This window comes from Tamandua tetradactyla, chromosome 25 (genome assembly GCF_023851605.1).
Source record: "Tamandua tetradactyla isolate mTamTet1 chromosome 25, mTamTet1.pri, whole genome shotgun sequence".
NCBI classification, from domain to species: Eukaryota; Metazoa; Chordata; class Mammalia; order Pilosa; family Myrmecophagidae; genus Tamandua; species Tamandua tetradactyla.
This window is the reverse complement of record NC_135351.1, coordinates 9,720,593-9,748,004: the sequence shown is the minus strand read 5'-3', so window position 1 is coordinate 9,748,004 and position 27,412 is coordinate 9,720,593. Positions and strand designations below refer to the sequence as shown.

The 27,412-nt window shown below is 41.9% G+C and overlaps 1 protein-coding gene across 9 annotated transcripts in view; it reads right to left on the bottom strand.

Annotated features, from left to right (window-relative positions):
- RREB1 (ras responsive element binding protein 1) overlaps positions 1-27,412 on the bottom strand; it is a 189,605-nt gene that overhangs the window by 86,200 nt on the left and 75,993 nt on the right. Inside the window, exon 1 of one of the 9 annotated variants that reach the window (XM_077143520.1) lies at positions 23,907-24,778. The exons of 7 other annotated variants lie outside the window; for them this stretch is intronic. The gene's annotated coding sequence lies outside the window, so the exon portion shown is untranslated. One more of the 9 variants, XM_077143519.1, reaches the window with a different exon arrangement.

Sequence of the window (27,412 nt, the reverse complement as noted above, 5' to 3'; positions counted from 1 at the left end):
TTTAGTAACTAGGTAGTTCTGTACACACTCATGAAGATGAAATCAATTTTAGTAGCTTCAGTCACATTTACAGCTTTTCCAAAGAAGCTAGGGTAAAGTTCAGTAGCAGTTTGCAGAGAGTTTTAGGCAATATCCTGCAACTCTTGCACAGGCCCTGAGGTCGCAGGGCTGCCTCTTCGAAGTGCTTGGGTAAAGGGTTGGCAGCAGAAGAACAGGATTCTCTACTTTCCCCTGGCGGAGCTGGATGCAAGCTAAGCAAGTCCAGAGCAGGGGGTGAACCTAGGATCTGGACTTCAGATTCCCATAATTCAGAGTAGTTTCAGACGGCATCCCTTAGACAATGAAAACAGCTGTGAGTGAGATTATAAGTGTGGCTCAAAATGCTATACCTTATATAGGATACAGAACTGTGGAACAATGGAAGGAGATCAAATCTTACCCACTCCACCCCCCCGCCCCCACTGGAAAAGTGGTCAGCTGTGGTCAAAATTTCACACTGAGGGCAGGCCACGGTGGCTCAGCAGGCAGAGTTCTCGCTCGCCTGCCATGCTGGAGACCTGGGTTAGGTTTTCAGTGCCTGTCCATGTAAAAAAAAAAAAAAAAAAATTCACAGCGGGTAAATGAGACATTACAAACCATCAGCTGAGAATGACTGTGCCCAGGCTCTCCCTGCTTGAACTGCTCCCTGGTACGATATAACAGATGACCTTTCTCCCCTCCTCTCCTCCCCCACCAGTATTCTTGCCATTAAGAAAATAAACACTACTGTATCTATGAAGAAAACAAATGCTCTAAGAAATAAGTGGTAGATAAGTGTTCATCACAAAACAACCAACAAAAAACACTAGCAGGGAGAACAAAAGCTTTTCTAAAAGTAAACAGAACGAACAAAAAGCTTCTGCAGGGTGGAGTAGAATGCTGCTCAGAGGCTGTGCATGGGCTGGATACCGGCAGAAGGTGGCAGTGGGGCCATTCCTGCACCCAGTGTACACTAATGAGCTCAAAAAGCAGAGGCTCGTGTCAGGAGGGCAGTGGTGTCATGGGGATTAGGGTAGTCCTGCAAGAAGTCTAGGCATACAGTTCTCCTGGTTGTCCTGCCCTCCAGTACACCAGAAGGAATGGTTAGTTCACAACAACTGCATTCCTCAGATAACTGGTGATGCTGGTCCTTCAGCACCACAACGAGCAGAGTTCTCCAGAACAGCAGGCCCAGGAACAAGCTAGAGACTCCAAAAGCACATTTGTTCATTTGCATTTGACTGAGCTCACACAGGAGCACTGAAAATGCCCAGGCTGTGACACACAGGTTCATGTTTTACAGTCTGATGTGATGAAACCCTGAGAAAGAGATAAACCCTTTGCAAGCTGCTGGACTTGCCCCTAAACTTCCCTCAAATGGTACAAAGTACTGGAAGGGAAATCTGAAAACTAGAGTGAAACACTCTCTTAACTGCTCTCACACCTGAATGGTAATTCAGCCAGCATGCGACATGCCCCCTCCATGCTGGGCTGCTCAGCTCAGCCAGAGAATGGCTGAGCTCTCTCATAGAGGTCCCACGGATCAGATACTACCGGGGAAAATCTCTGTACCACAGATTTGGAAAGCCAAGGTAATCCCCACTTAATTTAAGCAGTATTTATGCAAAAATTCCCAATCAAATGGACTATTTTGGTTGACAAAGGACTGACAATTGGTACTGACCTGTACCAATACTTTCATGACATGAAATTGTCTGAGTGTATTCATGAAGCTTCTCAGAGTTCTTGGATGTACTTACAATCATAAAACTATCTCCTCCTTTATTTTACTTGAATGCATGTGATAAAGGCGCACTCGTGTTGTTCAAAAAGACATCCCTGCTCTTTCCTTTTATCTTCGCTTAACAGTTTGCCATCCAGCGACAGGAGGGGCCTCGCCACCAACAGTCCACACTTTTATCTTCCGCTGACCGCGCAACAACTTGAAGCCAAGGGCTGGATTTCCTGCTGCTTGCCTAGAGGGGCCGTTTGACTTGTTTAAAATATTACTCGCCTCCAGAACCTTGGAACGATGCCTGAGCAACACTTACCCAGCAACCACCTCAGCTCGAACTTAAAAGTCTCCAAGTCCAATGTACTAGCACGCCCTGTGCCTCAGTGTGGTGTGGGAGAGGCTATATGCTTTTAATAAAGGGAACTCACTTTTCAGGCTCACTTATATAATTTGCTTCCACTCTGCAACAAACACAACAACTATCTTCATAAAAGTCCAGAAAACCCAGACCCAGAAGTTCATTACAGTAGCTCGAATTAAACTCTTGAGTTCATACTACCATTATAAAAATAATTCAGTAGCATTTAATAACCTCCTAAACCACTGGAACTCAGAGTAGTACACCGTGTGCTTCCCTGCTCTAGCAAAAGGCCCAGAATATACACTTCTCGTCTGAATGTCCCTCCCAGCCCTAATCCTCCGCCTGAGACTTGGTCTCAAAAACACTTCTGTCTGCCTGCCCTATGAGCTCTTCCACTGAACATCTAGCTAGGACTTCAAACAGCAAAACACACTCCTCTGTACATGAGGGCATTGTGAAACTGTGTGGGTCACTTGCTGGATGGAGCAACAGAAGGGAATTCACACGTCAGAGGACAGAGGACGGCAATCTCCTTCCATTTCAGGATAGGAACTACACTTTCTACGCATCACACATCAGCACACATGAGAGTAATGGGCTCAGAAGATGATAAAATGAGATGTTTAAAATATTTCCCTGAAATTCCTTTATGAAGTATATGGTATCCTTCCAAAATCGATTAAAGAGAAACCCCCTTGCCTAAATATGCCTTAATCCCCCAGGCTCTTGGAGTTAAGAGGGCACAATGGGAAGAAAGGAGACTGGCCGGAAGTGGGGTGATGAGAACAGAACGGGCTGAGGTGAAAATGGTAGGAAATGAGCAACAGAAACCAGGCTACATGTTTAGCTCACAGTACTCTTCTCTCTGCCAATATTCCAAAGTAGGGCCTGTATGTTTCAGTATTTTTTAGAAGAGGTAAGACAGCAAAGTAAAATGGGGTCTGCAGAAACAAGGGGTACTATGTTCTATTTGCGCAAAATCTACAATGTTGCATTCTACGCAGCCTCTTTCCCACCACAACAGTAGCTTAGACCCCTTCAGGAGACTCCTTTGAGGATGGGAGCAAGTTAACTGGTTCAGCCCCACCAGCCAAAGGACAGGCAAGCACCCTTCAGCATCCTCAACTTCCTCCCAGCCAAGAAGTCAAGAAAAACCGGTACAAAGAAAATAGAAAACTTGTGCAACAACGGCATCTACCATACTCAACTGAGCATGCCTGGGGAAACTTTTTTGAAGCCTTTTAAGATGCTTTGTTACAATTCTGGAAAAGAAAATGCCATCACTACACCCAGGCAAATACATGCTCACACAAACCCAATGTCTGCCCCATCTGTCTGCCCCACTTGAAAATGCTGAAGTCAAATATAATTCAAGAAAATGGTCTTCGTTAATTAACAGATTTGAAATGACAACTAATACTTTTCTGTAATCTACATTAGAGGCCTGACGTGCTGGCATGCTCCCAATCTGGAAAGAGGATTTTCCTAAGGAAAAAAAAATGTTGAAGAGATTATACAACAATGTGCTACTTTGGCCCTGGTGGAAGATGCTGTTTGCAGGAAAGATAGGGATACAAGAGAAAAACTCACCATCTCTTTATTCTTTGTAGTTAACCCTTAATGCTGTGCTCTGGACAAGGCAGAAATGCTTCCAAGTCTTCACCCATAAGAAGTTGTTAATTGCTCATTTTTTTTCACCCCTAGCTAAGATTCATTTAATAGGATGTTAGAAGACAGATATGCAAAGTAATTCCAGTTCTACCTATCTTACATGGAGATTTTAAAAGTACCATCCTATCGGTGCTAAGCATAGATTCTGTAGGACCCAAATCCATAGTCATTAATTTTTATAGTAACAATATTAGGTAAGTGTGCCTTTAATTTTTTTTTTTTTTGAGATTACAGAAAGAAAAAAAAAGGGGGACACACAAATCTGTTAAAGTTGCTAAGCCTTAACGTTTTTTACAGTTGCTTTGCACTTATCACTGTAATGGCTTCAACCACCAAATATACAAATCATTAAAAATGTTTCCTGCTTCTTTATTTCCTGCAGTTTCAATTCCAGGCCCATCCTTGCTGCTTTCAGTGTATGCCAGAAGCAGAGTTTGCAGAAAAACATGCATTCTCTGCAAGGTGTTGAAATTAGTTGCTTAAGATGCTCTATACTATTTCTGTACCCTAGATGTGGGGTGAAATTTAGTATTAATACAAAATGAAATATGATGACTGTCATGAGACAGTGGCTGCTATTATGCTATAGAGTTCCAGACGTCAGAACTACCAAAAGTAGTTAAATGGGAGCCCCCCACCTCAAATGGGCTGGGTAGATAGCGCAGGCACAGAGAGATAAATTCCAGTCTGAGGGCAAAATGAATTATGAGTGAGACACTTTAAGGACTTAGGGCTGCTCACCAGAGGTAAGAAAGCATCAAGCCTGAGGGCAGGAGGGCAAAAGTGAAGCTGAGCTTAAAGAAAGGCTCCGCCTCTCAGCAATCCACGGGAACAAAGGGCAGTCCAGTTAGAAGGACACACACGTCTGGAGCCTCTCAGTTCCTAAGTGCCTACATTTTCATTCTTGGTCAGTGAAAAGAGAAAAATCTATTAAGCTTTTCAGAATGCTGAAGTTATTCTTTTCTTTTTAAAATGCTCCCCTTTAGAATGAAATGATACCATTTGGAGACCCGGGTTCGCTTCCCGGTGCCTGCCCATGCAAAAAAATAAGATAAAATAAAATGATAAATATAGTTGACGGCTCAGATTGTTTTTTAATGTTCTTTCTTGGCAAAAGAAAAAAAAAAAGGTAACCCACATCCAATGAAAGTTCTGCGTTGTTCCTGGTCCATGAACACAATTCCCTTGGGAACCATCAGACTACACTAGCACACTGTGCGAAGGGAGGCAGAGTGGAATGGAGGAAATGGCAAAAGATGGGACTGGCAAAATTACACTGAGGTCAAGGTTCCACTGAAGAGGATGAACTTCATCCTGTAGGCTACAGAAACCCACGAAGGGCTTTTTTTTTTTTTAAACCATACTACAAAAAATCATATCCATATTTTTCAAATCTCTTGGCAGCAGTTTTTTAAAAATGGATTTGACAGTGTTAGGAGGTTAGAGACATATAACTCAGTTAAAAGGCTACTACTACCCAGTTAAAAGGCTACTGTCCAAGGGACAGCAAGCAAGGAGGAGGCACCAAGAGGGGTGGGACATACATTACTGAAGTAGAACTTGAAAAATGACAACAGCCTGACTGTGAGGAGTCAGGGTAGGGGTGAGGGATGCATGGAGATGGATACTCGGCTTCCTGGATTGGGCAATAGGCTGGGTAGGTAGGCAGTTAACTGAGATGAAAAAACAAAGAAAGAGAGTACAGCAGGGATGGGACTGGCTGTCCTGGAGAAGGATTAAGAGAGGAGTTTTGTTTAAAGATAAGAAAACCTAAGAATGTTCATAGCCAGAAAGGAAAAAGGGAAAGGGAGGGTTAAGAGGGCTCCCAAGCATAGGAAAATGAAATACTTGTGGTTAAATATAATACACAACAGTTATCCATGTAAATACACATATTAATTGTTAAACTGGGCTGTACTAATGAAAATCAACCATAATAATCTGCTGACGAGGAGGGAAAGCGTTTAAATGAGCTGAAGTTAGAGAAGGTCACAAATCTACACAAAGCTCTGCCAAGGGTGGACCCTGAGGAGCCCTGTTGGGAAGAATCCTAAAACAGCAAATATGTCTGGACGGCTGTGGGCTATAAGTGGGGTCTCCAGAACCAGAGGAAACACACAGCTCTTAAAATTGAAGGCATTTATGCCCAAGATGAAACTGAATTCTATTTGGGCAAGAGATGTACTTATGCGCATAAAGCAAAAAATACAATGACTCCTGGGAGCAAACCTAACAGAACCTGAGTCATCGGGGGGAGAGGGTAACTCAAACCCATGGAGACAGTGCCATGGTTCATGCCAAATTCCGAAGCAACCTTCCTGCTAAGGCCATTGTGAATCTGTATAATGCTGTTGTACCCCTTCAGGATTTAACAAGTAGAAAGCATAAAGAGAAAAAACAAAATTTATCCCCTCTCTCTTTCAAAGAGCCTGTCGTATAAAACATATATTAGGTACCGGATGAAACCTTTTACTGAACTGGTACGCTCTAGAGCCGTGCTGTCCATCAAACTTTCTGCACTGATGGGAATGTTCTCCATGTGCATTGTCTAATATAAAATGTGGTATCCAATAGCCTACATGTGGTTGTTGAGCACCTGAAATGTGGCTAATGGGAATGAGGAACTGAATTTTTAATTTTATTTAAGTTTAATTTGAATTTAAATAGCTACATATGGTTGGTGGTTATTGTATTAAGACAGGTTTATGGCGCTTTTTTCTCCTTTTCAGTATTCTTGGATTACTAGATGATAGTCCTTAATTTGTTTGCTTTCTGGAAAGGGGGAGGTTTAAATCCTAAAGCAGGAATAAAGGCTTCACCTGCAGGCATGGGAGGGGAGTTAGTTGATCCCAGAAGTAATTTACGTTGCCAAAGTCTTCCTTCTTGCCAGGTGTTCCTATGAAGAGCTTCAATATAGAAATCAACAACAGAGGGACATTCTTCTAAACCAGACTGACTTCTCCGGGGTGAGTCATCCCCACCTTGCCCCATCTACCTAAAATCTACTCAGAGCTGGTCCGACCTCAAAAATGAAGGTCAATGTGTAAAAATAGGGGAGAATATTTATAATGCAAGGCCGGGTTTAAAAAGCAAGTTAGTACATTAAAGCATTCTAAGTTGCGGTAACACACTTATTGATGAAAATAATCATACTCCAATCCTCCTTAAGATGTGCAACCCCTCCCTGCCCTCCTTCCCCAGCCTCTGTATCTTCAGTGGCCTGCCCAGTGACTGGCACACAGTGACCATTTGTTTATTTCATTCTAAAAAGTGTGGCCTGATTGGATGCTATGTCCAGATTGACAATCCCTGTTCTAGGGATAAGCTACAAGATTCAAACCTCTGACATAGTATTCAAAATTTATGGGAGGGTCACTTTTTTGGAAAGAGTCCACAAATTTGACCAGATTTTCAAAAGGTTAGTCTAAGACTCTCCAAAAAGGTTAAGAATTATGGCAACAATCTGAGCAGTGGGAAGATTTAATTCCAATAAACGCAATACCAAATCCTCTAAGCAAAGAGGTTAAGACCTCCTGCTGAAGGGAGGTGACTCGTTTTCAAATCCTACCATCACCTGGGACTGGCTGTGGGGCCCTGGGAGAGCTCCCCTTCCCTAGGTTTCAGCCTAATCCTTATCTGAACCCTCCTCTACCTTGGGGAGATAGGATGCGATAAACCACATAGTATCTGACACATGGTATGACTGATCCCCAAAACATTCCCCCAAAGCCCTCCATAGGAGAAGTCCTACAAGAAAGAAAGAGGAGGGAACAAGCTTGTCCTGAGTCCCATCTATGTCAGTGTGGCCTACATTTTTTTCAGTTTTTCCAGCATACCTGTTGAAACTCAAATTAGTTTCTTGGTGTTGGCTATGAGGTTAACATTTTCTGTGTGCAAACTGCCACTACCTCTAGGCCACAAACTGTGTGAAGGTGGAACTAAGGAGGTTTTCTTAAGAATTCCACATACAGATGTAAATATAGCCCAAGCCCCACGGATTCCTGGAACTCTGAAAGGGGGTCCCAGAAGAGATGTCGGTCCCAAGGAGGAGGATGTTTATTCTGTAATTAACAAAAGGTAATAGGGGACTTAACAAACCTTTAAATAGAGAACAAGAATTAAAACTGAGTCCCCACATGCACCGAACAGTTCTGCAAACTTAAAAAAAAAAAAAGACTATAAAAGAGAGGATTCTATAAAGTATAAAATTCAAGAGAGTCACAAGTGGGCTCAGGGTGGGGGATATGAAAAAAGACTGTGATTAAAGTGTTTGGGAGGTGGGTTGCCTGAATCTTAGTTTTCTCGAGTCCTTTGAAGGTGAAAACCAACCGATTTTTTCTGGCCTTCAAGCATTCAGAGGTTAGAAAACAAAACTGTCTGAAAAAATAAAGAGGATCTGATATCTCCCCTGAAAATATTTTGGGGTGTGGGGGGGAGAGTACTCCACCGAAAGCCTTCAAATATTCTTGATAAAACTGCATTGTTCAGGGCGTGCCATGGTGGCTCAGCAGGCAGAGTTCTCACCTGCCATGCCAGAGACTCAGTATTCAATTCCAGATGCCTGCCCATGCAAAAAAAAAAAAAGCATTGTTCAGTTACCTCATTAGTAACTATCAGCACACTACTACACTAGTTAGGCACAAGGGGAGAAGAGGCAGGTTCTACCTTCAGGAGTTTACCACCTAGGTAAGAGGAAACAGCAGAAAAATGAGATGACATAGATAAGAATCAATGCAATACTGATTTTAAGTTCAGAAAAAGCTGAGATTGGTGTGGGCTGGTGTAGTCTACAGGACAGACAGGCTCCAGGAGCCCAGAAGGGACAGAGGTAACAGGAGGCTAGCTCCTGCCAAGGAGCTTCTGTCTAGAGAGTGAGTGGAGAAAAATTTTATGGGGTCTGGGAAAAGGGGCAGGGGCTGGAGCAGTAGGGGGTGCTCAGAGTAGGCATGAGGAAGATGATGTAAGAGGGTTTTAAGAAAACTTGTTTGAACACAGTATGAGACTGCAGGGGAGGGAGACCTGTCTAGAAATGGGAACAAAGAGAACAGAGGGGAAAAGGTAAGCCTGGATATCTTTCAAAAGAAATGAGACTACGAGACGCACTGGATGCAGGATGGAAAGAGCAGGTGAAGGACAGTATGTCTCTACTACCACAGGCAAGATTTCCTGGGGAGCTAAACAGAAATCAGAATTGAGAAGAGATATGGAATCTAGCCCCCACCCAGAGATGAGACCTGAAGCAGATGAGACCTGAAGCAGATGAGTTGATGAGATGCAGAGATTAAGGGGTCAAGGACAGAGCATGACAAAGGACAGACAGATCAGGACACTCATGTAAGCCACAGGAACAGAAATAAGGGCTGGGAGCCAGGGCCAGCTCCAGGGTGAAGCTCCACACATGAGCACCCAGGCAAAGACCCCATTTTTCACTCTTTAATCCTCAGTGCCCAGTATATGTCCACCATTCAGAAGTCCTTGATATATACTTCTCAACAAAAGAATGGAGGAGAAAGATAAAGGTGAAGAAAAAGTTTCCAGAAAAGCAGTCATCCCCCTCAACCTATCATGCCCACCCTGGTGCCCTGGTCTTCACAGGCTGCTTTTGCTCATCTATCACCTATTGTACAGTTCTCACCTCTGCTCAGTGCATCATTTCCAGTTCTTTCACCTTCCCTCCAGAGTGAGAAGAGCACCCTCCATCCTCCCACCCCATTTCCACATCCTCCAGGATAGCCAGCAGCACCTTCACTCGTCCTCCCATCCACCCTTTCATGTCTACCATGTCTCCCTCCGGGCTAGTTTCTTCCCTACACCTGGAAAGATGCTCGGTCTCCAGTATCCTGAAATATTCCCTTGAACCAGTTCCCCCTCCCCATTTCCCTCTTCTATATGGGGGTGGGGAAAAGGAAGGGTGTCCTTCCCATTAGAATATTTAACTCCTGCAGGTCCAGAACTACCTTTTTATTCATCTTTTTTTCCTCCATTGTACCTAGTCTTATTGCTTTGCTCATAGCAGAAGCATATGATATCCACTAAATTTAATGATGTTAAAATCCCAAAAGAAATCAAGAAGAATGAAGATGGAGAAAAACCAGTTAATCTGGTAAGAACATCATCAGGAGTGCAGTTTCAGTCAAATGGGTGGAGAGTCTGAGCCCAGATCATAGTAAGGTCTGACGGCTGGATACCAAGTGGAAGCAACAATATTGAGAAGGACTCTGGCCACCAAAGGAGGTGCAGCAGCAAGGCCCACCAATTTTTCCTGAAAAGAACTGAACATATCTGAAGGCTAAAGAAAAGACATTTGTGAAAAGGAAAAGGGGTCTTGGAGGGGAAAAATAAGGGGCAAAAATTTTTAAAAGGAAAAGTATTTACAGTGAAAGCTCAAGCTAAAAAACATTTTTCAATATCATGCAGAAGTAAATGAAGCTGTATGTTTAAGAAATAATGTATGTTTTTTCTTACTAGGAATAAAATTAAAATGTGGGAAGAAAAAGGAAAAGGGGCAGAGAGAGTAGAGACTGAGACAGAGAGGATGAAGACACATAAAGAGATGGAGACAGAGAGACAGAGAAAAAGAGGTACAGGCTGAACATAAAGGCAAATGAAAGAAGGACCAGTAGGAATGAGTTCCCAAGCAGCTAGGAGAAGGTGGTGTCCAGAGAAGTGTGAAAGCATTAGCAATGAATGGGCATGGATCTCCTCTTGAGTCTGCAAAGATAAAAAAGAGAGGAATGTGTGAGGGGATATACAAGCAAGCCCGTATGTTGGATGGTCTTCCCATCCAGCACACTGTAGGCACTCAAATATTGCGCTGATGAGTAACCTTAGGAAAACAGGCAGCCAGACCATATACTGGTGAGTAGGGAGAAGACAGGAGAACCGGTTGGCTTCAGGAGCAAAGAACCCCAGTGAGTTGGCAGGAACACAGCGGAAATCAGCAAGAAATAAAGGCCTCTCCCCAGCAGCAAGTTAAACAGAGGAGAAAACTGTTAGCCAGGTTAAGTACTGGCTACTTAAGAACCACGTGATCTCAACATACTCTTGAACAAGAATGGGCACACACAGGAGTGGGTAGTGCATTCAGGAACCTTTTCCTGCTCCAGAGCTCGACATCCTGCTTTCTACTCCAGGTGGCTGGCTAAGAGAAGGAAGGATACTATGTGAATTCAATAGCTATACCTTTTATATCTGCTGTTTGAGGCAAGCCAGTTATTTCTCCTTAAACAGAGGCCCAATTCCCACATCTAGCTGCTCTCCTAACTAGTAAAACAAAACAAAACTGTATTCTACGTACAAACACCAACGCAAACATCTATACAAGGAGAGAAAATGGGTAAGGAGGTACAGTCGGCCAAGGGATTCAATTAGTGCGAGTTAAGTTGCTCTTTTATAGATCAGTTCTTTCTTCTTTTATTTATAGACTTGATTCAAGATTTACTTCAATTATCTACACCTCTGTTAGTACCTAAGCAACATAAGTCATTTAAAGTGATGAAGGGAAAGTGGCAGGATCTTTAAAGGAATTTATGCAAATATCTCTTCCTCCCTTCTGTTCCATGTCTGTTCTCTTCAATTACTAAAATTCAAGACAAGCAACTGTCTTTCAAATGAAAATTCTAGACTTTGAATCTGAATGTGAAAACCCATGATTATGCCCTGGATTGCAGAAAATGAAAAATTTCAGCAATTCTGGAATGAAATGTTACATTCACAGCTATACAAAGCTTAACAGCTGTTCCCAGCCAACATGAAAACCGAAAGGGTGATGCTATCTTTATCCTCTACCTCCTAACCTGGTACTATCCCAGGCAGAGATGCCAAGGAGCTGTCTCAGTTCTAGTCTGCTGAACACAACAGACAAAGAAGGCCAGGGAATGCAAGAGGCCAGCTCAGTACAGCTAAATAACAATAAATAATAGACCCACCTGGAAGAAATAAAACAAGTTAATAATTAAAAATTTAAAAGGGATGTGGGGAAATAGAATTTGTTTGAAAAAGGAGCTCTCTATGTCATTTGAAAATCCTTTATAATCAAGTTCAAAATGCAAACAATTAGATCAGGTCAGTCTATGAGGTCTCCAAGTGCAAAGGGGAGAACCCTTTTATCAAGTTCCTTCGAAGGAAAAGCACATTTTCTCCAATCTAAACTAAAGTCCCACTCATAAAGACTTAACCCAAGCCCTTTTCAGACCTCAGCATGAAATCAGGCCCCTAGATGGACATCTCCAAGCGGGAAGATAGACGCTGGAAAATGAAAGACCAGAAAAGGTCCAAAAGGGAAGGTGTTGAGACAGGACACTTCTCATAAGCCTGAAATTCACACAAAAGTAACCCAAGAAAACGTTCTTCTAGTACGTCTGAACCCCTTCATTCTGAGAAACCACTTCCCACTACATCCTTCTTCCTAACCCAAACAACACTGTTCTATTTATTGTTCAGTTTTAAATGACTGGGCAACTGCTCCCTCCCGCACTTCCAGAATTAGCCAATACTTTGTCACCAGCCCACCACACATATAAACCACCAACGAATCATGGTGAGGAGGGCTGCATTTTTAATGTGAACTGACAGTGAAACATTATACTTCCTACTAGTTCTGATATACTGTCTCCATTCAAGAAAAAGTAAAAAAACACCATGGGGCTGGTGGATTTCTACCCTAAGCTCAGAAAGGCAGAACTGCATAGTAGCTAAAGAATGGACTCTTGGGTTCGAATTTTGACTCTACCACTTGTCAGGTGTGGTAAGAGACCTTCCCTTAAGTTAGAAAGTTACATGTCTCGGTTTCTTCATCTGTAAGATGGCAATAATAACAAAACTTACTTCCTATTTATAGTTGTTGTAAGAAATAGGTGAGTTTATATATATATATACATATTTATATAATTGTGCTTAAACATGGTCTGGGATGCATAGCACAAAGTACCTACAGTTTTGTATTATTATCTATGTTTTCATACCTAACCATGTTTTTTACTACATTAAGATACTAACAAGTACATATACAATACTTCTCCAACTTCAGCATCCATCTGGACAGCTTGTTAAAACTGAGATTTATGGGGCTCATCTCAAGAGTTCCTGAACCAGAAGGTTTGGGGTGGGGCCTAGAAATTTGCATTTCTAAAAAGTTACCAGGTGACGCAGCTGTGCTGGGGACCACACTTTGAGAACCACTGCTCTGCAAAACAGTTATTCTGCTATGTTCTATTTCTTACGGTTACCTAGTCCATCTATGTACACAATGAGCCTTAGGGAGAGGAAATGAGAAAGGAGGGGGTAAAGACCTTGGCTGCTCAAAGAAAATCCCTATGTTCCTGCACATTTCAGAGCACTCAGGCAGGCCACATGACCAGTTCTGGCTGAAGGGCTGTGAGCAAAATTACTGCATCACTTCCAGGCTGAAGCTAGCTCTCTTTCCTTACTATGGCAACCTGGCAGCCAGGTGTAATGGAAGGGGCAGTTCTAAGGTGACAGCAGCCTGAACTCCTGGGTCACTGCCTGGAAGGGAGCTACAGTAGAGAGCTGCTAAACCAGCAACTGTGAAAAATGAGTAAAAAATTTTATGGGTTGAGACATGGAGAGTTTCAGATTTGTTTGATACTTCAACGCAGTTTAGCACAAATCAACTAAAACAATTTCCATAACCTTTATAAAAAAGAATACCCAAACCATCCATCTTATCAGGTCTAACCTATCAAACCCAGAGGCAAAGTATGTATAATAAAATCAGTTAGCCAGAGGATTTCTATCTTACTTTCATCCACTTCTATCTACCAAAATAGACACATTTTTTTAACCTCTTAATAGATCTGTTTCTCACCTAAAGAAAAATTCTTCACTGTAACGTGATTATGTAACCGTTGCTTATAATTTAGAAAGTTTAATATGCTAAGAAGTATCAAAATTGAGAAGTAAATAGACTGAAGGATTGGATCAAAAGCTTCTCAGAGCGAGGCATATATATCCCATTACTGGAATCCCTTGACTCTAATTCAGCTCCTGGAGGGCAGGCCAGGAGTAAAAGATTTCAATTTTATTTATCTAATCATTTGTGAACTGATAATATATTTTGCCCAAATGGGAAAAGCAGATCTCTCTGAGGTAAAAGCATTAGCATTTATTCACAAAGCTAGTTAAAAAGAAAAAATCATAATTTCTAGCTAACCTAGGAAAATTTTGCAATTTCACATGCAAGTAATGAGCTGTCCACAGGCTACTACTTATCAGACTATGTGGAATTAAACATAATTCTCCTCTCCCCAAAATTAACACCACTCACACGCAAAGCCAAAACATCTCAATTAATAACTTAACTAGAAAATCTATGAAATACAATTAAAAGAATTGGAAGAGAGAATAAACAAATATGTCATAGACTCACATAGGACCTTCCTGGTCTATACAGCAAAACAGTATTTTTTGGGATGGAGGTTGAGGGGTAGGCTGTGTACAAGGACCATTTTACAACTATTTTGCTGGGAAATTTCCTGCTAGAATTCTCCCTAGCTCTGTGTACAGAGAGCAGGAGAATAACCCAAGGCTCATGTACACAAACACACACGCATCTGTAAACCCATCTAAGCAACTCAGTGGCCCCTCTGCTCACCACTCAACACTGGCAAAGTGTTCTGATGAAGGGATCCTGCTGCTTTTAGCTGCTCAAGTTCATAGGCCCCTTGAGCACTCATTCTCTGGGTGTGTCACATTCCAGCTCTTTAGGTACTTCCATGTGGCCAAAAAACAAAACAAAACAAAACAAAAGGCAAACACTCACGTAATGCCTTTGGTCACATATTAAAACTCAGCTGTAAAATCAGAGTTAAAAACAATAAAAAGTCCCTACACTAAAATGGATTTCTCTACTATTTTTTCTAGCTATTTTACAATTGCAGGGTTTTTGGTGAGTGGGGTCTTCTTGTTGCTGTTTTTTTACTTCTTTTTCTATTTCTTTCAGGAGACGTGAAAAAGTCATTTTTAAAAAATGGAAACCTAAAACTTGTTAGTGAGGACATTTGTTTTTAATCCCATGACATACTACCTATAACAACAGGAAGACTAATAAAGACTCCATATGTACCCTAAAAAAGGATTACTTCTTTATTTTTCATTAAGGAACTAACCCTGGGGTACATTCTTTGTGACACCAGAAATAACAGAAATAACGTAAAATTGTACAAAAAAAAGATTAACAAACAGCAAGCTAAAGAAAACTCAGCATCATATCTTGCTAATACTTTCTGATACGGCCCCTGAACTCCTTATCTAGTCAATTTATTTGAACAATACATATTGCTCAAATCAGAGTAATGCCAGAGAAATATACAAGGAACATACACATTTAGAAAATGAAAGTTGTGCAGAAGCAATTCCGTGTCATTCTTGCAATCTAACTTGCTCAGCTTACTTCCTCTATTATACATGTTCATAGAGCAAATCAAGCTGTTTAAGTATTCATAGGAGTTTGTAAATGTTATGCTTTATATAGCCAAAATCCCCTTTTCATTTACTTATGCCCAAAGAGGGTACTAGTTTTACAGGTTTCTACCCACTGTCCACACACTAGGAATTTATTTTCAAAAGTTCAATGAGATGATTCTCTTCCCTGCGCCAAACTGGCCGGCCACCTTCTCCTTACTGATAGCAGAGGGACCACAACATGCTCATCAAGACAGCTGTTCTTCTTCAGCCTCAGGACTGCTGACACCTTAAAAGCTTCTCCAGCTTACATCAAAATCAATCTCAAGTCATTCACATGTGTTGCCCCTGCAACTTGCAATTTTTATGCAGATCCAAATGCTAGGTGACTCCCTAGCTAGCCCATCCCACCAACTTTGAAGTTTCTCCTTCCCATCTCCTCCTCAACACAGAAGCTGGCAGGGTTCACTGCTCCTCAGGGTTGGCTAGCAGATCATATGACTGCTGTAAATCCCTCTGATAAAAGCAGGCATTGTCCAGTTTTCCTTGAAATCTCGAAATCCTGGATAAGGCCAGCAATCAAGCAACATTTCAGACCTCCAATAACCTTAAATCAATTGATCAAATTCCTCTCCTTGGGATCTCAACTTCTCTTCCCCTCTCCCTGATACATAACGTGAAAGCGATTTTACGCAGCTTTTGAAGCAGACCATTAGCATTTATTTTAAATAAAGGATTAGGATTAAGAGAAGGGAGAAAAGCTTTTAAACAAACAGTGAACATTATGGACTGATATGCTAATAACTGCCCAACAAATTTCTGTCATGTCTTTAAAGTGCTCTGGGGACAACAAAAGTTTTAACTGAAAGCACAGTCTTTTCCTTCCTTCTCCACATTCTGCCTCCAGTTGCCCAGAAAAGTTCCCCGTGCCACTGATTCACAGAGGCTGAGCTCCAGGCAGCTAGCAGCTGTTCAATTCATGTCTGAATGCTTCCCTCCCCTACACCTCCATCTCTGCCATCCCAACCTCTCAACAGTTGGCCGTGAGGCCCCGCCTATCCAGCAGATGTTGTAAGCTCCCCATCTTAAAGTCACCATCACAACCGGCTACAGGTTATCACAGAGAACTGAAACACAAGCCCTGAAACCCTCTGCCACGTCCCTCTCCCAGTCTTCTGGGTGCTGTCCCCACCCCAAAAAGAGTTGGTGCCCAGACCTTGTTTCTTGAGAAGTTATGGTTTATATTACTTTGCCATCTGCCATGAGCTTCTAACATCTAGAGAACTAATTCCTTTTTTTCTTTTATGCAATTCATACATATTTTTCTTCCCCTGACAGTGTCATAAATGTCTACACCATAAGAGAATACTTTCTGCCACCAGCATGGCAATAAGGAAGTATAATTTCCACGAATACTCAGAAGACCAAGTTTCAAACTAATTAAATTCTCAAAACGAACAATTTTCCTTCCTTAAAAAAAAAAAGACCATTCAGGAATAGAAAAATTTATACTAAGCTTATTCATGTTAACAATGTGCTCCAGAAAATCTACATGCATAAAAGACTCAAACACACTGAATACTATTAAAAAACTAACAAGTGAATGTTTTAAAATTTATATATTTATGAGTTTGATCATAAAAACATAGGCCCAGCAATGTTCCATACTTAATCAGTTAAAACTGAAATGCTTGCGAGCCATTAGCATGTGTTAGCTATAGCTATACTGGGCAGTTTTCAACACAGAAAATGCCTGTAAATATGTAACCAGGTCAAGAAAGATTCTGGTGTCCCACCTCTGAGGGCTGCAGTGTTGTCCACCTGTAAAATAGAACTACTAAGAAGAATAAAATCAGCAAATAACCTAAAAAACTGTCTCTGCCAAGTGACATCTTTATTTTTTCAAGTTAGGATTATTCCTGCTGACCAAAGGAGACATGCTAATACTATTCAACTCTGGGCACTAATAAGTATAGCCTGGGACCCTCCAAACTAAGGTTTTGAAACCTGGACGACCCGATTTCTTTCCACTCATCAGCAAAGTTTCCAAGCATGCCTTTGCTCAGACATGAATTGTGGAAGAATATTGAGTAAAATGAAGACACATTCATAAAAATAGATCAGGTGACCTCTAATATTTCTTTGGCTCTAAAATTCTATGGTTCTTAGAATGAATCTAAAGATGGAAGGAGGAAAAAAACACTCCCTTCCATTCGTCATTTGCTGGTTTAAAGTTAACTTGTTTAAATATTAAGTTTTATGGAGTCTTCCATACCCCAGAATTAAGTTTGGAATTTCTTTCTTACACAGATTGTGTCTTCCAAGGTAGCTACAATCTCTCTGCTACTCAGGGGTCTTCTATGTTATCAGCTTTAAAAAATCCATGACACAGGGTGGGTAACAGTGGCTCAGTGGCAGAGTTCTCGCCTGCCATGCTGGAGACCTGGGTTCGATTCCTGGAGCCTGCCCATGTAAAAAAAAAACAAACAGAAAAAAACAGATCATCAAAACACATGAGACAGGGCGGGCCACAGTGATTCAGCAGGCAGAGTTTTCTCGTTTTCTAGCCTGCGTCGCTGGGAACCCGGTTCAATTCCCAGTGCCTGCCTATGCAAAAAACATGAGACAAAAACTGACAGAACTGCAAGGAGAAATAAAAATCCATGACATTATGTGTACATGTGTATATATGCTATAAATATAAAACAACAATTATTCACTTCAGGAATTCAAACAACTTGATGATGTTATATGGAAGTCATTTGAATCTGTAACGAATAACCTCCCCCTATAAATTGGGGCAAAATAAATAATATTGAGCATATATATATGAACAATGTATAAATTAAGTACACTGGAAGGTTTATTCTAACACTTCATGTTTGCTCATAAAGCAGCTGTACATCACTGAGGGAGGTGGTCAGAAATTAAGTTTCCATATAAAATTCCTTGGTATAAATCACTCTAAAGTATATTTCAAACTTCCCTATCTCTTTAGGCAGAGAATGATGAACTAATGTCTGATTAATTTAACCTTCTTTGGGATGACTCAGGATCATCGCAATGAGCAACTCTTACACAGTGCTATACTTGGAAACTAGCTTAATGCCCCACATAGGTTTTACCACTATACCACAAGGTCTCAGTTGGCGATACTTATTTTTTCATTAAGGTTTCTAATTAAGATCACTGTGGATTCACATGCAATTGCAAGAAAAACACAGAGGGATCCCTCTGGGCATTTTGCTCAATTTCCCCAAGTGGTAACTGACTATGCTTTCTGAATTTTTAAATCCTGCCCTCTGACATCCTATCTTGTTGCTGTCAGTGCAAATCCTTCCAATGGCTTTCTCCACTTCCAACCCTTGATTTTGGCTTTTAATTTGGTGATGTCTGGAAAATGGGAGACACCAAGTGGTTTGGGTCATGGCTAAAGTAAGAACAAACAGTGTTAAAGTGAGGACATAAAGGAATATCACCAATCAAGGGTAGGAGGTACCTGGACTTCCCTACACCTACATGGGCTTTTGAGAGCTTTATTTTACATCCTTCCCCACCTCTACCTCGTCCTTGCTGGCTCTCTCTCTCACAGACGCATATTCTGAATATTCTGGCCCCAAGAATGCCAAATAAGTGACCTCGTCTCTTAAGAGTTGACTGGGTTACCAGATAATCGAATGATGTTTCCAAACTGGCAAATGGTCTCTCTGGTAGCATCCAATGGACTCTGAACATTATCAGTCAAGTTCTGCTAATAGTTTTTAAATGAATACACATAGCCTTAAAAAAAACTGAGACAGTTTTTCTCTGATCTTACAGCTATTTCTAAGGAATTTTAAACTTATCAGGCACATGTACTACTTGGAACAATTCAATTACTAAACTGAATGAATAAAGTTATGAAAAAAAAGATATGATAAAGAGGACTGTGAATGTGCTTTAGAGACTTCAGTAAATAAGAAACTGTCACTGTTGTTCTGCTGCATTAGGAACTTCTCAAACAAAGAGGCTTGATCAGGGCAGACAGAGAGGGGCTTATCAGCTTAGGAAACGGGAAGGATGGTACAATTAACTGTCACATAGTCAGATATAATTCACTCTGATGAGGCCAGTGAAAGAAAACAAGACAGAGAACATGCCCATCTTGTCTATTTGCATAATACCCAAATACCCCAGCCTTGCAAACCACCTTTTCCTCCAGGGTTATCTACACAACTGACCTGAGAAGAAAGGTAATAGCCCTGTGGGGAGAAGAGGAGAAGGAAGGAAAAAGATGAGGAAAAACGGAAAATGTGCCTTTTATGAACCACAAATGCTTCACACTATTCACTCCAACAAGCTGAAATGCTGTGTCCTAGGTTTTCCAAGAAGAAAAAAAAAAACTGCATTTCTTTCTTATTACTGTCTCCTCTCCCCTCCTCAGACCCAGCTCTGCCAAGTGGAAAGCGGTTGCCTTCAGTTCGTCAGAGAGCTGGATCCTCTGCCCTGGCAAGCAGAGGTGAAGTGTTGTAAACACAAGAGGACAGCTCTGAGAGGGTGGAGAATCGGAAGAGGAAACAGAAGCGGGGACACAGAAGGAATTTTTCCACTAGCCCCCAATAACTACACTTCACATGGTAAAGTCCACTCTCAGGAATAGAAGTGATGCTCCAAAAACAAATAGTCAAAGACCAGGGACCATAAAACACAAACCGTGTGTGATGTTAAAGATACTAAGAAAAACAAGGTTTTTATTTGAAAACAGATGCACAAGGAAAATTTGGTTTCTCCTCACGTGACAATACAGTTCTCTAGCTTTCAGAGTGCCAAGCAAACTAGGATCAGAAACATGTTTCAAACAGTGTGAAGATGGGAAGAAAAGGAACCACCCCTCCTCCACAAAAAAAAAAAAAAGAAAGGCGGGGGTGGGGGTGGGGAGGCCACAACACACCAGAAATAGACCATGTGAGCCTGTTCCTAAGCGCCAAAGGATCTGTGCATTACCAGAGATTCCCTTGCAATGTGTGTCATCGTGAGCTCAAGCATTACTATATATGGTATGTTTACGGAGCGAATGGATGCAAACACAATGCAGCACTTATATAGGACCAGAACTTGCTTCAAAAGAGTTCGGTTTTTCTGCATCTATGACCACAAGATATCCCCAAGTCAAAACCAACTGCAGATGCTTCCAGAAGCAATGTCTCATGACTTACTGGCATTCAGACTTGCAATGACTCCGGCTCACTACCCTCCAACTCGGTTCGTACACACACTTCCTTCTCCATCCAAACTTCTCCTCCGCCCCTCTCGCCGCCCACTTTCCTCCACTGACCATCCACCCCGTAGTCCCACAGAGGCATAAATGCACACTGAAGAATGTTTCAACTGAATGGGGCCTATGTTACATGATGAAGAGCACGGACAAGCGCATCATCAATTTCTCAAGAAACAGCTGGCAAGGCTGAGGCCTGCAGCCAGGCCGCCTGAGCCGGCTGCCTGCTTCCCGCACAGGGTCCTCATGTCCACGATGTATTTTCGTAACATGAAGTGTTCGGCACAGGGCAGGGAAAGAAAGGCAGACATTGAAGGGGCGGGGGTGGGGGAGGCAGCGGAGAGGGGAGCGGAGTAGTCTGAAGATGTTTTAAAGTCCTGAGAGAGGAAAGGGAGGGGGGAGAAAGGGAGGGGAAAGAGAAAGAGAGAGAAAGGCTTCATCACTGGCTTTAACAGTCTTGCCCAACCTGTTCTGCGGTATGTTCTGTTAACTCCTTTCTGGCAAATGGATGCAAACAGCAACGCTTTTCTTTCCTTTTCTTTTCCCCCACAGCGATACCAAAGCAGACATGGAGATAACGCATAAAGAAAAAAGGCTAAAGCCATCATTACTGACTGAAATCAAACTCATACTTTCTATTATATAGCATGAGACCCTGAGACCTTGACTGTCAGCTATCTGTGGCTGTCATCTCACTGAACACAACAAACCTCCTAGCCAGCTCCAGCTCCTAACTCTCCTCTTCCCCTTCAAAGCAGGCAAAATCAAAGTCGGGTTTCTTTGGTTCTTTTTGTTGTTGTTTGCTTCAGAAAGAAACACTGAGCTAAGTCCAGTTTTCATGCATCCTGAACAAAATATAAGGAAGCATATACTTTTCTTCTTTTTCCTTCATTTGACATTAGGCATTTACAGGGTTAATGAATAGTATGCAGACCAGAAATTTACCTGCTTAGCAACAGAAGCATCAACTAAGCCACACTAGTTGTTTTGACACAGGAAAATCAGCTCCTACCTGGTAAAAATACCTGGTGATGTTTCAGCTGCCATTTTAGGCAGCAGTCATATATTAATCACATGAGAAGAGCAGTAAAGAAGCCAAATATGTATGTAAAGGGAGAGAAAAGTCCAAAAAAGAGACTTTAAACTCAGCTTAAAGGTGCAGATCAAAACCAATCATCCAAACAAAGTGCCACATATGTAAAACATGTTCTAAAAGTCAGAAAAAAGCAGTTGAGAAAACGGCTCTTGGAGGCAGTAAAGCACAAGCTCCCTTTCTCTCCCACCTTTACATCTACCCCAAGGATTTTCAGATATTGGGAGACTTTGAACATTCTCTTTCAGGAAAAGACCAAATATTTCCCCCTCTAAACAGTGAGATGAAAAGGAAAGCATGAATTCTACAAATGATTATGCTTTTTTCCTTAAATATGTTTGTATTCCTATATTTTTAGCAAAAACACAAACACATCCCAGGGCTTCCATAACTTCTCTGGAGGAATAATAAATAGAAATACATTTCCTGTAACCTAAAAATCTACATTAAAATGCAACTATAAAAAGCCTCTTCATTTCAGCAAGCGACTCATTTCATTCTTGGAAACTCCAGAATGTCGAGTCCTGGTTGCTATATAGAATGTTTACTGCTGTTTTAAAAGAAATTAGTCTCCTTGGTGAAAACAAGGCCTTAAAAGCAGTTAGAACTAACAATTGGCCCAGTTGCTGAATATGTAAAGCACACCAAAAAAAGATGTTAATGTATTCTGCTAATGAAAATACAATTAAATATACTGTAAAGGAATAACGTCAATGTATGTGTATGCATGCATACAAACATGAGTATCGTTACAAGGCCAAAGAATGTATACTCAAGAGAAACAAACCAGAAGTGAAAATTTTAACATTAACGGTAACCCTTTCTGGATGGGACTTAGCTTTCAAAAAGAGAAAGAACGATAAATTAAAGTTATTTATAATATGACATTCAAATACTCTAGAAAACCACAATTTAGAGTTTGGTTTTGACAGTTTGTCTTACGAACTGAAGACAACACGATGACACAGAGATTGTTTGTAAAGCTTAAAAAGAAAGAAATACAATAACTTGAGAAAAAATTAAAATGTTCTAACTTAAACGCAATTTAAAATAAAATTTCAAAACCACAGTTCTTTGAGATGATCAAAAAGCAGGTATGCAAAACCAAGCCACAAAACGAGTCTCCTCCATTAATAAAGTAAAATACTTGCATTTATTCAGGACTTCTATACTCACAGTTTGAGCAAACTGTATTTCTGAAACTTACAATTAAAAAGCATAAAAAAGTTGGGTCAGAGAAATTCTAATATGGACAAAGTGGTGATATTTAAAGCAAAAATTTGATCTATGCAAGAGAGAGAGAGAAAGAAAGGAAGGAAGGAAAAAAGCCCACAATGATGCACACTGGTCGCTGGCAGAGTGGGCTGACGAGGCCAGTTGTATCTAACAGTTGTGCTCAAAACAACAAATGGTGCATTCATAAACTGCAAAAGCAGAGGCTGTTCAGAGGCTGTAAAGTCTGCAAATGAAATGATGAGCGGCTCGACTTTCCTGTTGTTCCACAGTAAAGGAGTGAAAACAGGACTGGATTCAGTTAGAAGCACAGGCTGTCACTACAGCTGTGGCAAAACAGTGAGCACGAGGTTCTAGATAACGAGGCCCCGAGTTCCATGTACCCTCTTCTAACAAGAGCTGGGCCTCATGATAACCCAGTAAGCACCTCTACATACGATAATGCCGCAAGAGTCTTTATAAACAAGAATTCACATCCTCCCCCACCCTTTTTAGTTGAAAGAAAATATTCAGCACCCCCAAATCCATAGCCTCAGTCCAAGGATTTAAACGTCTGTGGCCTTATTACTTGTGACACTGCCTCACCATACCCTTAACAAAAGAAACATCTGGTACCAGCTACTCAGCATCCCTGATAATTCTGTCATAGCTCCAGCTTCTCAAAAAATTAATTAGTGGCATTTACACCTGCCAGTGCAGAAGGTTTACCAGAGTTCTAGCACAGGTACCACAAAACCTCGCTTACTAAGAAAACTAGGTTTGCAACAAGCAGGCACCAGTTTGGAGAATTTCTAGGTTTATATAACATCTCTTAACTCTTTCAGCAGTATTTAAAACAAAGATTCCCAGCAACTCAAACGTATTCATTTGTCTCATAAGAAGTATCCAACACAAATGTGAAAGGAACCTGTTTATAGTATAGTTTTGAAAGCTTTGTTGAGGATGTTCGTTACAATCACCTAGGAAGTTTTTTCAAACTGGACATGCCCCAGCTTTAACCCAGACCTAGTGAATCAGACTCTCTTGGGGTGTGGACTTGGCATGTGTCTTAAAGAAAAGTTTTCCCCTGATTCAGAATCATTGTTTTAAATGCTGCAGTTTATGAAAAGAGATCACTAACCAAGGTACTTCAAAAATGAGGCACGTCAAAAAGTGAGGCTGGCTGTGCAACATAAGTGACTGAAATGTGTTCGCCATTAACTTTACAGGGGCAGCCTCCCCTGCTGGCAGACACCAGCGTCCCTGGTTCCGTAAGCCGGCCACTGGTGGTTCTGCTGGTGTCACACAACTGCTCAGTGGGTGGGCAGGAGTCATGTGCTGCGAGTACAGGTGCCCAGCTCACAGGATCTGCCCAAGGGCCAACCCTGACCACCTGGAATGTCTCACTCAGGGTAACACAGGGCACATGCAACAAGATGCCTCAGAGGCAGGCAGCCTTTAGCCATCAGTGGTGGCGACGATGGGAACCCAACAACCTGTTGTACTCTGTGGTGATGTACTTGAAGCACAGAACATCCCGAAACTGCACCCCAGCCGAATGGGCTCATTATTAACACATGAATTCCGGAAGTGGTGGCGTTGAAAGCAGAGCCCAGAGTGGAGAGATGACAAGGACTCTGTGCCTTCAGGAGAGGTGACAAGTGCGGGGTAAAGGCCAAGGGACCACGGCACAGACTCCTGAGTAGTCGAGCAGTAACGTGAAATGAGAAACCGAGCCCAGGAGAGGATTTCAAACCCCAAGCAGCTGGGTTTGCGGTTGGTGCTCTTTTGCCCCTCCTGACTGCGTTCTCAGGAGGCAAGTCATTTTTAAAAAGTCACAGTTGCCCAATTATCTGCGGAAAGGCACAGAATCCGCTCAGCAGACCTCGTTGCTGCCATTCCCCTGGTCCAATTTCACAGGCGCTGCTCCCCTCTCCCCCACAAATTCCTTTTCCTTCCAGTTCCAATTTACTGCTGGTAATCTCTGCATCCTCCTTCCTCGTGAAAAAAAAAACAAAACTGTGAGACATTTTCTATCCGTTGTTTCTTTCTAAAAATAAAAAATAACCAGCAGGTAAACCAAATGTTTTTCCACGGACTTATTCTGGTAAATAAATACAAACGAGCAGGCATTTCACAGCGATCACGGGCTAAATAGTTTAAATCTCAAATTAGCCTGAAAAAAAAAAAAAAAAGGTGACTCGCTCAGAGCGGACACATTTTTTCATCTCTCTGAGAGGAATTCATTAAAAAAAAAAACAAAACTCAATTGCCTAAACGGGCGCTTTGAAGATCTCTGGTGGCCCATTAAATTGCTACTTCAGCAGCCAGAGGGAGGTCTGCCGGGCGCTGAGCGTGCAGAGCCGGTCAAGGTCTTAGGAGAGACCAGGGCGCTTCCCTCACACGAGGCAGCCTCCCCGCCGCCGGTCCTCGCCAGCTCCGCGCGCTCCGGGCCGCAGGAAGACGCCGGCTCAAGTCCCGGACGTGCCTGGCCCCGCCCCCCCACCGCTACTCGGCCAATCGGCGCCCGCCGCCCTGACTGACGGCCCGCTCGGCGCAGGAGGGGCAGCCCCTTGCGGGAGCCGGGCGGCCGAGGTCGGCTCCGGCTATCTCCGAGGGCCGGGCAGACTCAGGCCGCCCATCGGCGGTTCGTGTGCTGGTTCCTCGTCCGTCACGCCCAGGAGAGGGCAACGGGCATCCCCCGGGTTTCCAGAGGCGGTGGCTCAGGCGCTTTCTGCCGTCCGAAAACATTTTCCTTAGACCGAGCTCACGTTAGCCCCAGGCCCTCGTGCGTGGAAGCCCTTCGAGGCCGGCCCTGCTCCCTGAGGGGAAGGTGCCCCTGGCGCGCCCAGCTCACCAGCCTGGCTCTTCCACGGCCCCCAACGCTGTGGTGGCAGCGGATGTACTCGGGCCAAGCCCCTCGACTTGTTACCTCGGCTCCGTCCCCCGTCCCCCAAGCTATCTGTAAAAATAACAAACCCAACTGCCCACATTCCTGACGGTCCGAAACTTGGGCCACAGGAGGACAGAACAGAAATCCACTTTAAAGTGGAATGACAAGCTTACCAGATGGGGGACGACAGTGACAAGAGGGGATACAGATGCTCCTCGGGCGCTTTTTCAATCTGCAGCTTTTTTGAAATTTGGAATTCCAAATAAAAAGGAACAGTTTAAATTCGATACTTCGATTTGAGTAACTCTTCCAAAGAACAGCTTCTGTTTTTCCCTCCATAACTTTAAACTTTTTGGAGTTACCTGCCATAGTAATTAGGGCAGATGATTAAACCGGGCGGTCAGCTAAGGAGTAAAAAAGCGTGCCCAGTGGTACCCTGTTTATTTCAGTGCTTCAATCCCTAACTGCGTTAAAGGGGCCAGGAGGACAGTTTTTATTGTGTCAGTCATTTTTAAAATTTCCATGCCATTTTAACTTAAAAATAAGCACACCACATTTGTATTTTCTAAAATGATACAAAGAGGCAAAAGTTTTAATACGTGATTTCTGACAGAAGCATATTATTTTATATTTGGCAAGATTTCATCCTAGCATCTGGTGTATGACTGTGCTAACTCCAGAAAAGAGACTGTAATCAAGAGGGCAATCCCAAATAATCTTTGAGAAAGGAAAAAAGGAAACCCCTTTAAAACTGAAAATGATCTTCAGAATCATCCTGATAAATGTTTTAAAAAAAAAAAAAAAACTATGCTGGGACCTTGAGAAGCTTTCAGGCTAGAAGACAGCCCTGAAGAAAGCTGAGATTTTCTTTTTTTCTTTTTTTTTAATGAATAGAAAGTAAAAAAAAAATGCTTTAAAATCAGTCACTCGCCCTGTCACTCAAATCGAGCATCTGAACAAATCTATTTAGCCTCAGTACATTAAAATGGTAGGCAAACTAGCCTTGTCTTAGGCCCACATAACTAAAGAGGATAAATCTAAAACCTGATGTCTTTTCAGTAGTTCTCTATATTAAAAAAAAAAAAATTCTATCATCCATGTGACCTTGGACTCTCTCATTTTCATCTGTTTCTTGCAGTACACTCTCTTTGCTAACCATTCAGCGCACTGCAAGCCCTGATAAAAGTAGTTAATGTTTACTGAAACCTGCGCATGAACTGTACTAAACCTGATAGGAGCGAAAAGGCAAAGTTCTGTTAACAGCATCTACGTCCAATAAAAAAAAAGGAGGAGGTGGGGAACCAAGAAGAGAGAAAGATATTTTTTCCCCTTAGTTTGAACCTAAAATTTCTAACAGACAAAATACAAATTCCCGAAGTCTACTAATACATAAGTCAACATATCTATCATCAATACGAAAAGATGCTTTTAATCTGTTTTCCTGCATTTTTTGGGTTTTCTTTTTGGAAAATTTTGACACAGGTATGTCTTTTTTTTTTTTTTTAACATTTTTCTAATTTTTTTTTTACAGAACCGAAAAGTCTATTTATATCTCAAATTCTTTCACACTTTCTTTTGAAGGCCCAGCTACCTCATCAATAACAGATTTCAACTGTACTCTCAAACATTTATTTATTCATTTGAATAGTTGCTTATAGGTTATATTTGAAGAATTACTTTATGCAGAGATAAACTTAACATTTCAACAGTTACCATCTAAAATATTTTTCTTCCCTTAATCCTTTAGTTTTCTC